The 17,504-nt window shown below is 33.4% G+C and overlaps 1 long non-coding RNA gene across 1 annotated transcript in view; it reads left to right on the top strand.

The window, feature by feature from the left end:
- Positions 1-12,339: 12,339 nt before the first annotated feature.
- The window catches only part of LOC112480616, a 5,470-nt gene continuing 305 nt past the window's right edge, over positions 12,340-17,504 (top strand). Inside the window, exons 1-2 of the long non-coding RNA XR_003046698.1 lie at positions 12,340-12,388; positions 15,014-15,072. This is a non-coding gene — a long non-coding RNA (uncharacterized LOC112480616). The remainder of the gene's footprint in view (positions 12,389-15,013; positions 15,073-17,504) is intronic.

Below are 17,504 nucleotides of genomic sequence, written 5' to 3' on the forward strand. Positions count from 1 at the left end.
GTAAATATATTGCTTGGAAGTAAAAATATAAAGTCCTTGGAGAGATTTTTAAAAGTATAGAGTCTTTGTTCTACCCTAGGCACAGTGAACTTAGTGTCTGTTTGTGGAGCCCTAATGTATATGTTAACCATTTTAGGTTGATCAGCAAATATAGCACTGGTGTTAAGCCTAGCAATTTGTACCCACTAGAGAACTTTTTGGTTTTGCTAATATAGAAATATACTCTCTCTTCATACTGTTTTTTTTTTTTTCTTCAAATGCCAGCTCCCTGGTCCTAAACCATTCACCAGTTCCCTTGGGATATTATTCTACAACTGAAAATATCATTAATTTCTTTTAACCAATTTTATATCATGGTCATCCTAAAGTTTTAATAGTCAGTGGGTAATAGGACTCCAAGTTTCTAGTTTTAAGTACTGTGATCATTCTACTTCACCAGCACTTAAGGCAGCTAAGGATGTGTAGGTGATGTCTTTTAGCCTAAACCTTTAGAGTTTGTGAAAAAAAAAAATTTGGGTTTCTTTGAAGTTTAGCTTAGAACTCAGGAAAGAATTCTGGCTACAAATCCAGATGTGGAATATTTTTTTTTATATCTGGTTAGAACTGTGGATAGCTGAAGTTTATGAAGAATTAAAATAGTAGTGGACCAGAGCAAAGTCTTAAGAAATCTGGGGGCATGGATTTCAATATTTAAGGACTAAGTAGAAGTAGAAGATACAGAAAAGTAATAGTGGGAGTGATACGTAGGCATCAGGGGAGAATGCTATTTTAACAGTTAGTGAAAAAGTGTATTTTAAGAAATAAAAACAACATAAATATCCATAATCAATTTCTGACATTTAATTTTATGATTTTTAAAATATTAATTGGAATTTTTCTTTTGTTAATCCATTTTCCGCAAAAACAAAAATATTTTATTATTAAAGGTAAAATAATAACTTCAATTTTAGAGTTATTTATTTTTTGTTTTCTTTCTTTTTCTTTTTTTTTTTTTTTTGCATTCTCAAGGTGGCCACTTCTGTGCGTTTCCAGTTGTAGGACTTCTTGTTCAGCTAGATGTCAGACAACTCCCAATGATGGCTGTTCTGTAGTTTAGTTATAATTTTGATGTGGTTGTGAAAGAAGGCATGAACAGCATTTGCCTACTCCACCATCTTGACTGCAATAGTCTCCTTTCACTCTTTATTAGTCTATTTGGGGAAAAAAAATTAACATCTTCAGTATTAGTATCAGGTTTACAAATCACTTTGATATATATGTCATCTCTTTGCATCTTTGGCTCTTGTCTTTAAGTTCACTATGAACAATTCTCTTTAGCCATATTTCATATCATTTTCAATTATTTTTTCTACTCTGGTTTAGTTTCTGTTGATGATAAATACTAGGCTAATGTCTTACAAATTTCATTCCCTTCTTCATTAGCTCCACAGATTTTTCTTGGCCTCCAGAAAGGTGTGGAAACTTTTTGAAAGATGCATTTTTTAAAATGCAGATTTCTACTCTGACACATTGGAAATAGTGTATTTCATATTCATGTATTTTTGCCCTGTAATTGCAATATTTAACTTTTTTTAATGTTATAGAACTGAGTTCGTCTTTAGGCATACATTTTTCTATACTGAATTTCAGTACAGTGGTTTCTCCTAACTGCCTATATTTTCTCTTGTTGCGAGAATTTTTGTCTTTTTTTCTCAAATACTGATTGATCTTGCCTTTATTGCAACCTAATAAACATTTGTATTTTCAACATACCCCGGTGCTATTAGAAGACAAAATCAGGTGTAGTCTCTACTATCATCTAATGCTTGTCATTACCATGTTCACATACTGCTTACCTGTTTCACCATGATTCCTTCCTGCCTGTTCACTTGTATGGTTTGGTCCCATTCTTTGAATTTAAATCAAATTGTTTCCCACCAATTTTTGGTGTATTACAATGGGTTAGCATTGAGTGCTAAATCTCTGCCTTTCATTTATTTTCTTCTTTTATAGATTATACTCATTTCTATTTACTTTCTTTTTTCTTTTTCCTTTTATTTTTTATTAAAATTATTGGGGTGACATTGGTTAATAACATCAAATAAGTTTCAAGTGTCCAATTCAAAAGTATATATATATATATATTACATTACATTGTGTGCTCACCACCGAATGTTAAATTTCCTTTCATCGTTAGATGTGGTACATATGTACAATGGAATATTACTCAGCCATAAGAAAAGATGAAATATTGCCTTTTGTGACAACATGGAAGGATCTTGAGATAATCATATTAAACAAAATAAGTCAGACAGAAAAAGTTGAAAACCATATGATTTCACTTATGTGGGATATAAAACTGAAAGTGACAAACATGACAGAGTCTCATGGACATGGACAGTGGATGAGTGGTTTCCAGAGGGAAAGGGGGAAGGGGAGTGGTAGATAGTGGTAAAGGGGGTCAAATATTTGGTGACTTTCTATTGAAGAAAATTCTCCCTTCTGGTTTCAGTTTCCTCACTCAACCAATAATCTCTTCATTAGCTCCACAGAAAAAGATGTGGAGGCTTTCTGAAAGATGCAATTTTAAATGTATTCTAATATATTTAATTCATTTTGCTTCTTGTGTCATTTTTATTGTTAGTACCTGTGAAAGTCAATGCTGGCCACATTTTATGAAAAATTTTTGCCACAAAGTTAAGAAAAACCATGAAGATTTATTCTTTTCTGCTCTTTACATCATGTACTTGAGGTTAGCATGCTGCTATCTCAGTCCGAAGTAACAGATTTGATATATCCTGATGCTTGGTTCATTTTAAATAGATACTCTACTTAATAGCAAGGTTGAAAAACTCCTGCCAAGTCTAATAGGCATACATGCTTTCAGGTAAATAGAGCTCATAACTTTACAGCCCAGAACAGCAGGGGTTGAGTCAACTAAATTTTTTATTATAGTCATTTAGAAATTCATTTAAATATTGTTCATCAGCATCCATTGATCTCAACATTTTTCATACAGCTTGAGAGGCTGGTATACATACAGCTTTAATGTATTAGAATCTATCAGATTGTTTATGCAAAATTTCCTGGTACAAGTGTTGATTTCATTTTATGGTTTGTTTTAGGTTGTAGCAGTACTGAAGTAAATTCCATTTCAACTTTGACTGATGCATCTTATGTAGTTCTAGTTACTTGTGGCTGGTTGGGGTAATGAATTTCTCTCTTATTGATCTGCAAGTTAATCCTTTCAACATCAGTAAATTTATATGCATAATAATACAAATACACATTTCTGTTGTTTCTGGCTCAGTACATTCTTGCAGAAAGAAGTGGTTTTGCTGCTTAATGAATGAAAATCATTGCTTAGAACTAGGAATATGGTAAATGTTCATCTGCACTGAGTGAATGAAGTTAAGATTATTAAGCTTCACGGTGTTATTTGTCATATTTACATTCTATAATTCAGATATGAATTTTGGGACATACCATATCTTCTGTTGCTCACAGATGTTTTCTGTGACTTTTTATATGAAAGATTCTTGTGCAAATTTTACTGATCTCTTTGTCTGTGAATATTTGGCATGTTTATAATTAATATAGTGTTCTTGTTTACCCAGAAAGAATAGAAACAGCCCTCTTAAGCCCTCATGGCTTCTCATAAACATCAGTGTTTCAAAGATGCATCTATCAAGGAAAGCATAGAAATACCCATTGGACCTTATAGATTTCACTGATTATAAATGTTGTTAATACAACATATATGAATTTTTTTGGTCTCTGTGAAGAACAGAACTACAATCTGTTTATAACATCACCGAGATTGAATTTAATTGAAAGACAACAAATTTAGGCTATTAAAGACCCAGAGACATTGGCTTTATTGTGACCTATTTGGCATTCTTATTCCTTGTACATGCATGTTGAATATGGTAAGACATGAAAGCTTTATACACATCCTTTGAGGATCAATGGTGGGCGGGGCAGGGAGACTTCCTTTGAGGCTGGAAAAAAAATTACCATGGAGGAAGAATTTGAGCACTTTGTTCAGGAATAGTTTGTATCTACCATTAGCCCAGTGTTGCTTAAACACAGGGATTTTTTATGATAATTCATTTTTGTATTCTTATTGCCTACTACACTGGTGCATAGTAGGTGTTCCATGAATGTTTGTTGAAAGCCTGTTAACTAAAGATGGTAGGAAGTTTATTATAGATAAGAGTATGAGGTATACAGAGGTATGAAATTGCATGGCCTTTTTAGGCAAGGACAGGTTACTAGACCATCTCAGCTACAGCATAAGATAGTTGTGGATTAAGGTATAGACCACACACATGGAATGCAGGTTCTAGTCACGATAGCAGGCCATGGCTCTACAAGCTCAGGGAAGCTACTTCATTTGAGTCTCAGATGATAATCTATAAAGTAAGAAATATATGTATCACCAAGTTTGTTGTGAGCATTAATTGAGGTAACATATTTGTTATGCACTGAATGTTTCTGTCCTTCCCCAAATTCAAATGTTGGAATCATAACATCCAATATGATGGTATTAGAAATTGAGGCTTTTGGGTCAAAATGACTAATTAGGTGCCTAGTGTGGAAAGTTCTTAATTAAAATGTTTCTTAAAAATGCAAGATAGAAGTGGAAAAGGGATGTTGAATCCAAGTGGTATTTCATTCTAGGGTAAGGGGTTAGATAGTATTTAAAATTTGTTCTACAACTCTCCTGGGGGCCACTCAAGCAAAACCTTAGCTCCATCAGAAATGGTTTTTATGTCATATAAGAAGTGAACCCATAATGTTCTTCTAGACATTGCTATGATTACAATTCTTTAGCTTTAGTTTACCATAAGACTGTATTTTTCCTTGGGTATAGATAAGTAGACATCCAGGGTTCTGTCAGCCAATAGGAGCTAGGTTGTAGGGCTTTGAAGATCCCACTGAGGATGTACATGTTTGAGAGAATGATGATTTTCTCTTCAACTTCTTGTACATACTCTCCTAGACTTCACTTAAGTTCATATAAATTTTATAGGAAAAGATTCAAGACCTTTTCTAATTATTAGATCCTCATGTTATATCATTTGGCAGTGGCCGAAAGCTACACTACAGAGAAAGTCACTGTGCTGGATGTTTTTCACTGCCCGTGAAGATTTACTTTCCATCTGTCTCTACTTTTCTCTGTGCCATGCCCTCACCTGGGCTTCCTTGACCTCTGGCTTTCAGTTGGAAGGCGGTGTGGCATATTGAAAGATGGAGGAGAAAATAGATGGGGTATTTATTCCATCTGTTTTTTTTTCCCCTGCCAGGCTGAGAATTGGCAGTAGCTGTGTTCTTTTATTGAGACTACAGGTCCTGTTGGGCAAACCCTCCATCAGGGTTCTGATAATACTTCTTTCTCCTCATTCAGGGCCAAGTTTGGTAATAGCTTCCTGCTTTTGTGGGTACTTGAGTCCTTTATTCTCTGTTCTTAGTTTCCTTAACCCTGCCCAAACCTTTATAAATTGCCCTTTCATTAGACTTTATTCAATTATTATTTTGAATTAGTCAACTATTTGTTTAACTATTGGATTCTGACCAATACTTCTAGTAAAGGATTGATATTAGTAAAATATTCCCTGAATAGCGTTGTTAAAGGCTTGTACTTAGTTTAGCAAACCCATCATCAGATTTAAGAGGCAGGCTTAGCTCTTAACTGGTTTGTTACTATACTTGTATATATGAAATAGTGAGTTTCACATATTTGTTGTTTATACTAAATTATTACATATTAGTAAAATCTAAAAAGTGCTAGCATTTAGGTCTTATTTACTCTTTACTTTGTGGAGCATACTTGCAAATGTTAAAAAAGTAATTGAAGGAATGCTAGAAATCAAAATTAATTACACATCGAAATGAGCAACTAGATGCCAAGTTTGGCATGAATGAATGTTCCAGATAAAAAGTAGATCGTTGTAGAGATTTAAGAAGATTTCGCTTTGTGATCAGCCAGTTTCACAGTTGAAAGTTTCGCTTCAAGTTTTGGGCTTTTTATTAAACTTGCTTTAAATGAAAAGCTTTTTCCTTTTGGCTGTTAGGTTTATGTTTGAAATATTGCTATCTCTGTATATGTTTACTTTATGTTTGATCTAGAAACACAGCGAGACGCATCATTAGGATGTTAAAAGTACATATATTAGCGAGTAAAAGATGGAATGAGTGTGCTCTTAGATATTTATATTTGTTAACAAAAGCTACATGATATGAATTTATATTGTATTCAAGATAAAGCTGTCATTAAGCATGATTAGAATTTATGTGAAAATGAGATAGATAGAAGAAATAAATTGTTGGTTTGAACAAAGCATTATCTTTTTCTTTGAGGGAACACATTCCAATGCTTTTGTTTGTTATTCTCATTTCAATAGGATGTATTCTTGAATGACAGATGATTATTTGACAAAAAATTCTGATCTTAAGCAGAATGATCTAGTACCACATTTTGAAGGCAATGGTATTTAATATTCTATTTTAAAGTATATATCATATTATTAAAACATAATAGCTTCTCTATCCTGTGCTTTCTTGGTCCATGCTGACAACAAAAGGATAAATACAGTGCATACTAGGTTCCTCTGGTAATACCATGAACATGACACATGTCATCCTATGATAAATTGGCTCTGTGTCTATTCAATTTCAAATCTAAAGCTCTGGAGGCAGAAGTGTTAGGAAGCAAGCATAATTCTGGCATACAGAGGCCTCAGATGCACAAAGATGTGTGTGGGACAGATAACAGAGAAAGAGATCCACCGTGAGAAGAAGTTTGCACAGGTTTGTGGACTTTCTGGGGTTTAGGTAATATTGGCAGATGTTAGTTGGGAAAAACATCTGTAATCATGATAATGAGCATTCCCAGAATCTAAAGTGACAACTGTATCCAGCACAAATGCTGTCCTATTGCCCTATTTGCATACCAATTAAATTTTAAAATAAAGAAACAAATATTGGGTTACTGAATTTGTTTGACAAATAATCTGTAGGGCTTACTTAATACAACTGGGTCAGGCATGTGGCTGTTTGACAGATGTATCTATGAAAGATTTAAGCAAAAAAAAAAAATGTATCCAGATTGTTACCACCCACAGTTTTATAAGTAAGTCTGAAATGGGTTAGAGATGGTTTGATACCCCGAGGCAACCACAGTGGAGTGCTTTTTCTCTGTGCTCTGCTCATGCATTCAGTAGGTGGTATTTCACATTTAGTTTTCAAAGTAGGAAGTTTTTAAAAATATAGTTTAAATTTAACATTGCATTTTTTGATATCTAGGTTTTTAGATTTGAATTGTATATTATACTTTAATAACTTGAATTTGAATTTTAAGAGATAATTTCAATCTTTATTACCCTCTGAACCTGAGAGTACAATTACGTGGAGTTGTCAAGACTATTCCCTAGGCACTTGAAAAATTGGAAAACAAATAATATATACTCCCAAATTTTAGGTATTTTCAGATATATTCTACAACATTGATTTTGAGATACAAAGTACATATATTGTGTTTAAAAACACATGCCTTTTGAAGGGAGATATTTATTGTTCACTGGGTGAGATGTATTAAATAGAACAATAAGATTCTAATATAGTGTTCAGTTCAATAAACATGGAATATCTGCTAGGTACCAGCCTCTATGTTAAATCCTAGTGATGCAAAAATGAATAAGACATGGTCTAGGGTCTCAAAAACTTTATAGCTTTGCTTAGAAAGCAGACAGAAACATAGATTATTTCAATATAATCGATATGCACAAGAGAAAAAGTAACATGCCATAAATCTTTCTTCTAGGAATTTAGATGTGAAAATTCTTCTGGGAAGTTAGATACTGATTCATCTTTGTTTTTACACAATGAACATTTTTCTGAAATAGGTGCAAATCTAACATGTAAATTGAATTGTATTTTCCTTGATTAATGCTTCGGGAGCATATTTCATTGCGATTTCTATGTCTTTCTCTCATTTCGTTTATTTTCAATAGGTGTTGGATTTTCCTGCTAAAATTCTTTCTCTCTTTTTTCCACTTTTCCTGTCAAGTAGTTAATCATTTTAAACCCATAAATTCACTAGAAGTACTTGCTATTTGAAGGACCCCTGAGGTGAGTCATTATTTAAACTGAAAATCGCCTTGTTTGAGGAAAAGTTACTTTTTATTTTTTATCTATTTTGCAAAAATAACTATTCACAATATTTTCTTAGACAGAGTATTCAAAGAAAAAAGTTAGCTTTGGTGAATATTTTCTCATTATCATACATTCATCAATTCAATTAATATTTGTTGAGATGCTATCAAGTATTATTATAACGGAATCATATGAGGCTTTTACTTCATACTCCTGTGTCAGATATAGACCAATGGGCAGAGCATTGGAATACAGATGAGTAAATGTCATAATACCGGTATACTCTAGGTGCTTTGCCAGCTAAGGAAACCTAATTCAAAAGAGGGATAGAGGTGGGAGGAGAGCACAGTAAGACAGGCTTCTTAGAGAGTGGACACTACTACTTCTTGATGAATGTGCAAGTGGAGGGTGCTGTCACATTACAAATGGAGAATAATTTCTGTAACAGAATGGCACATAGAAGGCATGGTATAATAAGGGGAATTACCAGAGACTCTCATTGATGTACATTCTAGATTAAAGGAACATATGAAGGTGCAGCAGGAAATGAGGCTGGGAAGGTAAGACATTAAAGGGCCTCGTGTGCTACATTAAGAAGATCACTTTATCTTCTAGGGATATGTAGGTAGCTTCAGTATTTAAACAATAGAACGATATTGCCTCATTTATATTTTAGGAAGAGTACTCTAACAGCAGTTAATGGTCTAGACTTGCTGGAACAAATAATCTAAGAAATGAAAAATGAAGATTATTTGGAAGATATCTTCAATGCCTGTGTGCTTTGTAAACCAAGTTTTATCAACTAGCACAGTTAGGTTTTAACCATAATATTTTTACTGGGTAAATTAAACTAGATATTCACTGAAGCTTTTATATTACCATGGTTTCTTATTTCCAGTTGCTGTCCACTCCCCAATCCAAAAATGCTTTCTTAGGTCTGAGAGTCACACTAGAAATATCTGCTCAGTTTGGGCATAGGCTCTCTTGACTCTCTTGGCTCTTCACCTATGATCCCTACTGCTTCCTGCTCTTCATGGAAAGGCTCTGGAGGGCAGACACTTCTCCTATTTCATTTTACAGTTGATGTTGCTATTGCTGGATCACATGGACAGAGTCCCAAGTTCTTTCAACAAAACAAAGACTTGCATGAGATGTGACAGGTCTATAGAGCTACTTATCAACATGGGAAAGGCAAGGGAGTTGGCACTTCCAGGAATATGACAGAAAGAAAAGGAAGAATAAAAAGCTGCTATCACACCTGCCATAGAGGGCAATACAAGATATGTGATATGGCAGGGCAGAAAGCTAGTAAAAGAGTTGAGTGCTGGGTGAATAAATGGCATATTTAGAGTAGCAGAAAGTGTGTTAAAAACATTTTTTAGGTTATATTACTCCTGTAATGAAAGAAAAGAGTCATTCTTAATCTCATGATTATCACAGTTCATTAGAAAATCTCCACCATTAAGGATCTGCAACACCAGCTGCAAATTGCTTTTAATTCTCTAGTATGAAAACACAGAAGGCCATTTATGTAGATTATCTAGCAAAGACCAAGGAGTTTTTGGGACATTTTCTGAATGCTGTGGATTGATATTTTATTTTAGATCTCTGCTGTGTAGGATTAAAATAACAATAGATTTGCCTCTGGAAATAGTTGAAATTTTATATGATAAGAATTGTTTTAGAGTAATTAATGGGATCATGGGTTAGATTTGGGGCGAGAAAACTAGTAAGACATTATCACAGCTAGGAATGATGAATGATGTCTTTCTGGAGAAGGCAGAGCATCAGCGGATGCGGATGGTGAGCTGAAAGCTGTTCTAGAAGAGGTCGGGACATACAACTGCAAAGTGTGTGTGTGGTGCTTCAGGGTGTTGGATATGGCTGAGTCCTAAACTGGGAGCGCAGGCATATTACAGTTAAAGCTGGACATACAGGCTGGACCCTGAGCTTAAGAAACTTGTATACAGGCTAAGGAAGACATTAAGAGTTGAGGTGTGAGAGTCACTGATGGATGGTAATCAGGGGAGTAATTTGACTAGTTATGCATTTTATAAAGATCTCTTTGATGGCTTTATCAAAATGGATTGGGGCCAGTAGAATTTGTGTGAGAGATGGCACTTGGGTAGTACTGCAGTGGTCTGGAGCAGTGGCAATAGTGATATAGCTGAAAAACATTTCAGGAATTAAATGGGCAGTACTTGGTGATTGCCCTGAATAGAGTCAGGACTGTTGGGAGATATGGGAACCAGTTTTAGTGAGAAGGTAATTAATTCCATTCGAGACATGTTGAGTAAGAGTAGAAAATATTTATATTTTTTTTTAGTGTTATTTTTGAACAAAATGATCAGTTTGTGAAGTAAACTATAGTCAGAAGAGACACAGGTTGTATAAACAGCTCCCAACTGTAGAGAGATGACTGAGCATAGAGCTCAACAAAGAGCTGAGTTTCAGTTTCAGAGCTTTATTTCTTGTGAGTTTCTGTTTTTGAATGTGGATATGATTTTGGGTGGCAGAAATTTTGAACTAAGGACAGACTATGATGAGAATGTCTGAAATAGCTTTTAGTAAATCTTGTGTGAATAGAAATAATTTATAAGCTCCTAAGTTCTTATAAGCAATATTAATAATTCTTTACTTTTTGTCACAGATTTAATCAGTAGTAACTAAAATGTCTAAGTTCCTTTCTACTGTAACTCATCATATGATCAAATTCTTTAGAAAAACAAAATTACGGGTCTAGCTTCACTTATTTCATCGCATGGCAGCTTTCCAATGGGCCTCTCTTCTATATTTTTCTCTGTATAGATCTTCACTAGTTGAGACAATGTGCATGTTTATATCAATTCTATTCCATATATAGAGAGATTTTCTTCCCATCAACAAAATAGGGAATGTAAATTACTTGTATTTCTTCTAACTGGTATTGGATTATCTTTGACTCTACACCCTAATTTCCCTCTTGTAACCTGTACATTGACCAGAAGAGAAATTGTCTCTTTGACCATCATGTGACTCTTAGCAACTTACAAATGAAATACAGATTTTTCGAAATGGCTATTTATTCAAACAAGTCTAGCAGTAAAAATTCATTTTCATTGTGAACATGTTTTGCTAAAACATATTTAGCAAAATATGTCTTTAAAAGAGGACAATTATCAGTTTTTGAAGCCATTATGCCAAAAACCTCAGCATATTTGTAATCCACATTTGGATCCCATGGTTTTCAATAACAGAAATATCACCAAAATCCTCTGTTAACTAAGCAGGCAGGAGTCCTGATAGTGTCAGAAGATCGTGTAGCTCAGGAGTGGTCCAGGCTGGATAACTTCCCTTTTCCTTAAGGCCCAGCAAAGAAATTTTTGGCTCAGGAGAGCTTGTGGCCACTGAAAGACTGAGCTATACCAGACCCTCCTAAATCTTTTCTCTCCCAAGTAGCTGGCTTATCCTAGTAAAAATTACTCCAGATTTAATTTCTATTTCAATAAACGTTTTAAAGTTTCTAGAGGGGTATTTAATTTTTACTATTCACTACATCTACATTATAGAAACAGTCAATATTCATAAAGATTACCCCCAAACATGAAATGTTGAATCAAAGCAATATCATATTTGTTCTAAAGTTTCTAAGGCAGTAAAGTAGATTTTTATAAACAATATGGGGTAAAATTGTTTTTCTTAAAGGTTACATCTAGTTCAGCCAGAATGCCTTATATTTGACCTCTTTGGTTAACTATAGTTTCACTATATGAGTTTACTGAGAGCACAACTTTCTGTTAGATGGACAGAGGGAATTATCTGGATTTATGGAAGGTACATGTGATAATGAAATATTTAAAATGCAAATGTCAGAAATCCTTTGTACTTCAGTGTATTGAATATGTTCAAGTCTATTTGGCATAAGGAAGCCAAGTAAGAAATTATGTGTTTAAGGATGGGAAACTACCCAGTCACCTGGAACATCATATCACTTACCTATGCCAATGAGAAATTGAAAATGCCCTAAATGAAGGCAAGCAGAATGGTAATGTGCCAACCCAACCTATCAAAGAAAGAAATGGAGAAAACGTGAGGTTCTCAAATTTTATATTAAGACAATAATGTTACACAGTTTACATATACCTTTTTTTAAATACAGAAAGAGAGAATTCTAGCTGCTTGAAGAAATGAAGGAGCAAGTCAGAATGCAATGACAGCTTTATACCACAATAATGGGATGCGTGTCTTTGGAGTGGAATGGAGCAACTGCAAAGTAAAGATCAACTTCATTAATTATGACCAGTTAATCAGATTATCCTTTTGGCAAAGTCTGTTGGAATCTGTTGAAGTTTGAAATCTTCTGAGAAGCATAGAAACTTGAATATTTCTCAAGGAATCTTACTTACGCGAGGTCTAGAAGATTAATCTTCTTGGTTTATTTACTTATTTATCTTAAAACTCAGTCACTTTAGTAAAATAAGTATTTGTATTGATTAATCCATGTCAGTTTTTCCTGGGGTACAGCTGCAATTTCAACCTATAAATTCAAGTGTTCTTTTATTTTGAAATTATTTCCCTTATTTATACATTTAAATTTTGGGCTCACTATTTTATTTCTAAACTTTAGTGTTATCAGTATTCATACTATGAATCTCCCTGTTCTTTTTTTGTGTTTGTTTGTTTAATGATTTATAATTTATGTATAGTAAAATTCACCTTTTTTTATACTAACTCTGTAGTTTGACAAGTTGTGACAAATGCTGTATGATCAAACTAAAGAATATCATTTATCACCCCAAAACTTTTCACATGCTTCTTTGTAGTCACAGAATCTTTCTTCCCTAAAACTTTTTGCATTAGTGATCATGTTTTTTGATCAATCTGTTCTTGTTCCCCGTTGTGTGCAATTACTGAATGGCTAACTAGGAAAAAGGCTTACTCTTCATATTTATGACATGATTACAAATTAAACAGCAATTAATGCCACTTTTGTGTGTCTTAATTGGAACATTAAAAAGATGACAGGGAAAAGTTATAGGTCTTATAATACAAAAGTGATAACATTTATTTAAAAATTATTTTAAGGGAAAGATCTGAGAAGACCTGAACTAATCAAATTTATTTTAACAGTTTTTGTAGAAAACATGTTTTGCTAGCCATTTGATCTTGATAATAACTCTTAGACTGTAATTCATGGATATATACACATGAAAGGCGTATCAAATACAATATTTGGCTGGCATTGGCATCAATCTACATAGATATTTGAATAAATCTTCAAAAGTCTGTTATGGCAACAGGAACACTGAGCATAAACTTCTTGACCCATGTGACCTACTCATGTTGGAATTGTTTGAAATGTGTCTTTATCTCAGCCCAACCCTTTCCAATGGAGTTGTTTTTATGACTTCTCAATTTCATGCTTCTGGATGTTTATATTTAATGATATACACACTGATTACTTGTTTCATTTTTTTTTTTTACATTTTTTCACATTTTAAAACAGCAAATATTTATTTAGTTTCCAAGTTAGATGATGGGATAAGGAACCTCTGTTTCATTTTAAGACATGAATTAGGTTCACAAAAATATAGTATTAACAAAGATATCACTAAATTGTCTTTATATCTAAACTGTGAATCCTTCAGAATAGAGAATACATGTTTTTTTTACTACAGTCTTTTTTTACCTAGAAAATAGAACATCAATCAATATTAGTTATGAATGAATATCACACTTGCATTGTGGAAAATCAACCTAATTAATAAGTGTCAGGAAAATTTGAGTGAATTAGACATACAGAAACTTTTTTTAAAAAATGCTTATTCTAGGCATTTGAAAGTAGGTATATGAAAAATACAAATGAAGGAGATTGGAGTTGATTTGACCAACGCAATATTCATTACTCCTTTCTGTTCTTTCACATGTCATTACATGACTTTTTCTGTCTCTAAATGGAAAGATTCCCTTTCGTTGAAATCCTGTAAAGCAACTAAGAGTCATAAGCACTTCGGTTCTTCCCATGAGCACTGCTTATGTTCATAAAATGCTTTTCATATGGACATGCCTTTAGTGTCCTATGAATAATTAGCTGGTTATGGTTAAAATTTCAGAAAGGGATAGACTTCCACATTTCAACACTATCAGGGGAATTTGAGATATTAAAGTTTTGCTATCTAGCATAACCTGTCTTATTTGGACCTTTTGCCAACAGTAATAACTGGGTTTCTATTAGTCACTATGCAGATGAGAAAAAGAGACTTACTGCGGACTCCCAGAGCAAACTAACGTAGAATCATTTGCCTGTATTTAGGTAGATCATGATCTAAGTTAGGTGCTTTTTAGATTTCTTAACTCTATGGGTTAGTTAAACTACGAGCTCCAATCTATATAATCAAGTACCTTCATGGATAAATTATATCCTTAAATCTTCCTTTCACACTATTTCAAATCACCTTGCTAAACTGCTTTTTATCAAAGTTGTTGTGGATGCTATAAATACTATTTGTTTCAAAATGTTTACAATGTTAATCAAGACTGACTGACCTCTTTAATGAAATATTTCTCAGATTAGCTCATTCTTTGGGATGAGTTTCTATCAATTGTCAAGCCTTTTCTTAAACAATGTTTGGGAATATCATTCGATTTATCTTCATTGTACTAACTGCAGTATGGCTCTTGCAAGAGCTAGGCAGAAATATAGATATTAGAGAAACTGAAAGAACAATTTATTTTCCGAGGCATGTTCCCCTTAAGTGGCATTTGTTTAACCTTTTCTTTAATTGAAGATGTTGAGCTTATGGTTGTTAACACATTATGAAAAGAAACTTTATAATGGCGAAACACTGGAAGGCATTTTCAAATAGTGCTTCTTTTTTTTATGTATTTGTTCCTCAAGGAGCAGATGGTACCAGCCATGGCCCTGTCTAGACCCATCCCCAAGCTCGCTCGACAAATGTAAGAACTCTCCTGTTTGCCTGAGGCACATGATAAAACTTCTATTCATAGGCTTGCATGTGTTATTATGCTATCACATTGTCATGGGAAGGACAGAAATGGCATGTGAAATTTTCTGAGAATCTTAATTTTTTGATGAGATATTAATCAAATATCTACTTAGGGTGAAAACCTGAAGATTATTACATAAATCTTGAATTAGCAAAATGTTATTTAGGAAAGTTCAGCTTATCAGGTGCACTATATATTCATTCCTTTCGAGCTCTCTGGCTTCTGTTAGCAATCAGAAGAATGGCATATGTATATATATAGAGAGAGAGATAAACTATATCTTCTTAAGGTTAATATATTTTTATTTTTAAGAATGTTCAAAAACGATCCAAATTGGGATTTGGATGGTTTGTGACCATCCTTTTTTTTATTTCTGTGGTCTGAGAAAATGTGTCTAGTTTATTTGTCTTTATCTCAGATTTAAAAATTATAAATAAAAAAGAAAGTAACCCTGTTTTCTACTCCTCTTCTAAAAGCAGAACTTATTCAACATTTGATCTAGTATGCCAACACTAAAATTTAGACAATGTCTAAGAATATTACTGTAAGTCAAAAGGTTTTTTTTTTTTTTCCCATGTATGTTTCTCTTTGAGCTTTTGCTGCATACTTGATTGAAGGTCATGCTCTACTAGAAGTATGACAGTGACACCAGTCAACTCATATCAGTTCTGCTTATTGGGGTTTTCAGAATAGTCTAACAAAGGTCATCTCACTCCTAACAAACTACACTGAAATTTGGGCTCTCCATTAGATTGATGTTTTTGTGACTATGCCGAAATTTTGGTAGGATATTTATGCAATGATGTGGATTACTGAAATAAACCAGTCTGGATAGAATAAATTCTGGGGTGGAGGTTAATCATTAAAAAAAAAAAAAGATATTTGTGTTATATTGCCGAACAAGACAGACTTTTTTTTCTAAATCGTGTTCTGGTTTGCCATCGTAAAATAGAGACACATTTTTTTTCATAATCACTTAGTTTTTTTACAATTGGCATAAGTAGTAAAAAAGGAGAGTAAAAATAAATCTATAAGATTCCCTTCCCTGACAAATAGTTTATAAGTCATAACAAAAATGTACCTACTTATATCCCTCAAATTAATTATTTTAATTGATAAGAGCTGCTTAAATGCTTGATAAATGCAAATGCGACATAATTTTTGTCTGGAAAGTATTATTTTTTTTTAATTAGAAAAATATATTTGAAAAATTCTCTTACCTATTGATTGTACCGGGAGTACTTGTGAAAATAAGTGCATTGAGAGTTGATAGATGAAGGAAATTTCCGATTAAAATATCAAAATACTTTTATAGCAATTTTCTTCTTGCTTTTATTTCTTTGTCCTCTCTCCCTGTTTTTGCTGCCAATTCTTATATCTCTTACCCATTAAGAGTTTGCTAGCTTTGGAGAATTGAATCACTCTAGAGTCAGCATGTGGTGAGTTGATTATTGTAACATAGCCGGAAAAAAGCTTAGAGGTGGTTTTATATGTGGGACAGAAAGATACCTCTAAACAAAGACTCTTTGAAAGATTAGCTGCATAATTTGTAGGCCTGTTGTAAAATGAAAATGCAAAATTTCTTGTTTTAAAATTATTAAGAATTTCAAAATGGTGATAAAAGAACATTAAACTAAGGGGAGGCCCTTTGTGACTCCCTAGGCTGATGCCCATAAAATCATTGCTGACTCATTGTCCTGAGAGCCTCTTAATTATTCTCTTCTCCTGTTTTAATTTTTAATATATTTTTCATTAAAGTATAGCTGGCAAACAATATTATATATGTATATAATACAATATATAATATGCAATATATAATATATACATAATATATATAATACATATAATATATATAACGTAGTGATTTGACATTTATATTTCTTAAGACGTGAACACCAAACTAAGTCTACTAACCATCTCTCGCCATGCAAGGTTATCACACTATTCTTGAGTATATTCCCTTTCACTTTTTTCACCCATTCTCTGTTTTAAATCACCGAAGAATATCTATTCTCTCATTTGTCATAGACTGAGCAACTGTCTTTCCTCTCCCTTCAGTTGTTGGAATTCTTATTTTTGTCTGTCAGTTTATGATTCATATACTACCTCTAAATTGCCCTTCAATATCTTTTTTTGACAACTAATTCCAGAACATCTTTCTACTTAACTGCCTTCTTTGATTTTCCTTCTCTCTTTTGAAAGCAGCTTTCCTGCTCTCCTGCCTTCTGTGTACTAGTGGTTTTAATACCCTGCTTTGTCTTCAATCCAACATTCTATTGTCCCAGGATTTTTAAATGTTCTGTGGATGACTGGGATGAGTCACACGTGTTAAGACTAGATAGTCAAACCAAGATTCCAATATGTCCATGTTCCTCTTTCCC

Source organism: Pteropus alecto, unplaced genomic scaffold (assembly GCF_000325575.1).
Source record: "Pteropus alecto unplaced genomic scaffold, ASM32557v1 scaffold20, whole genome shotgun sequence".
Lineage (NCBI taxonomy): Eukaryota > Metazoa > Chordata > Mammalia > Chiroptera > Pteropodidae > Pteropus > Pteropus alecto.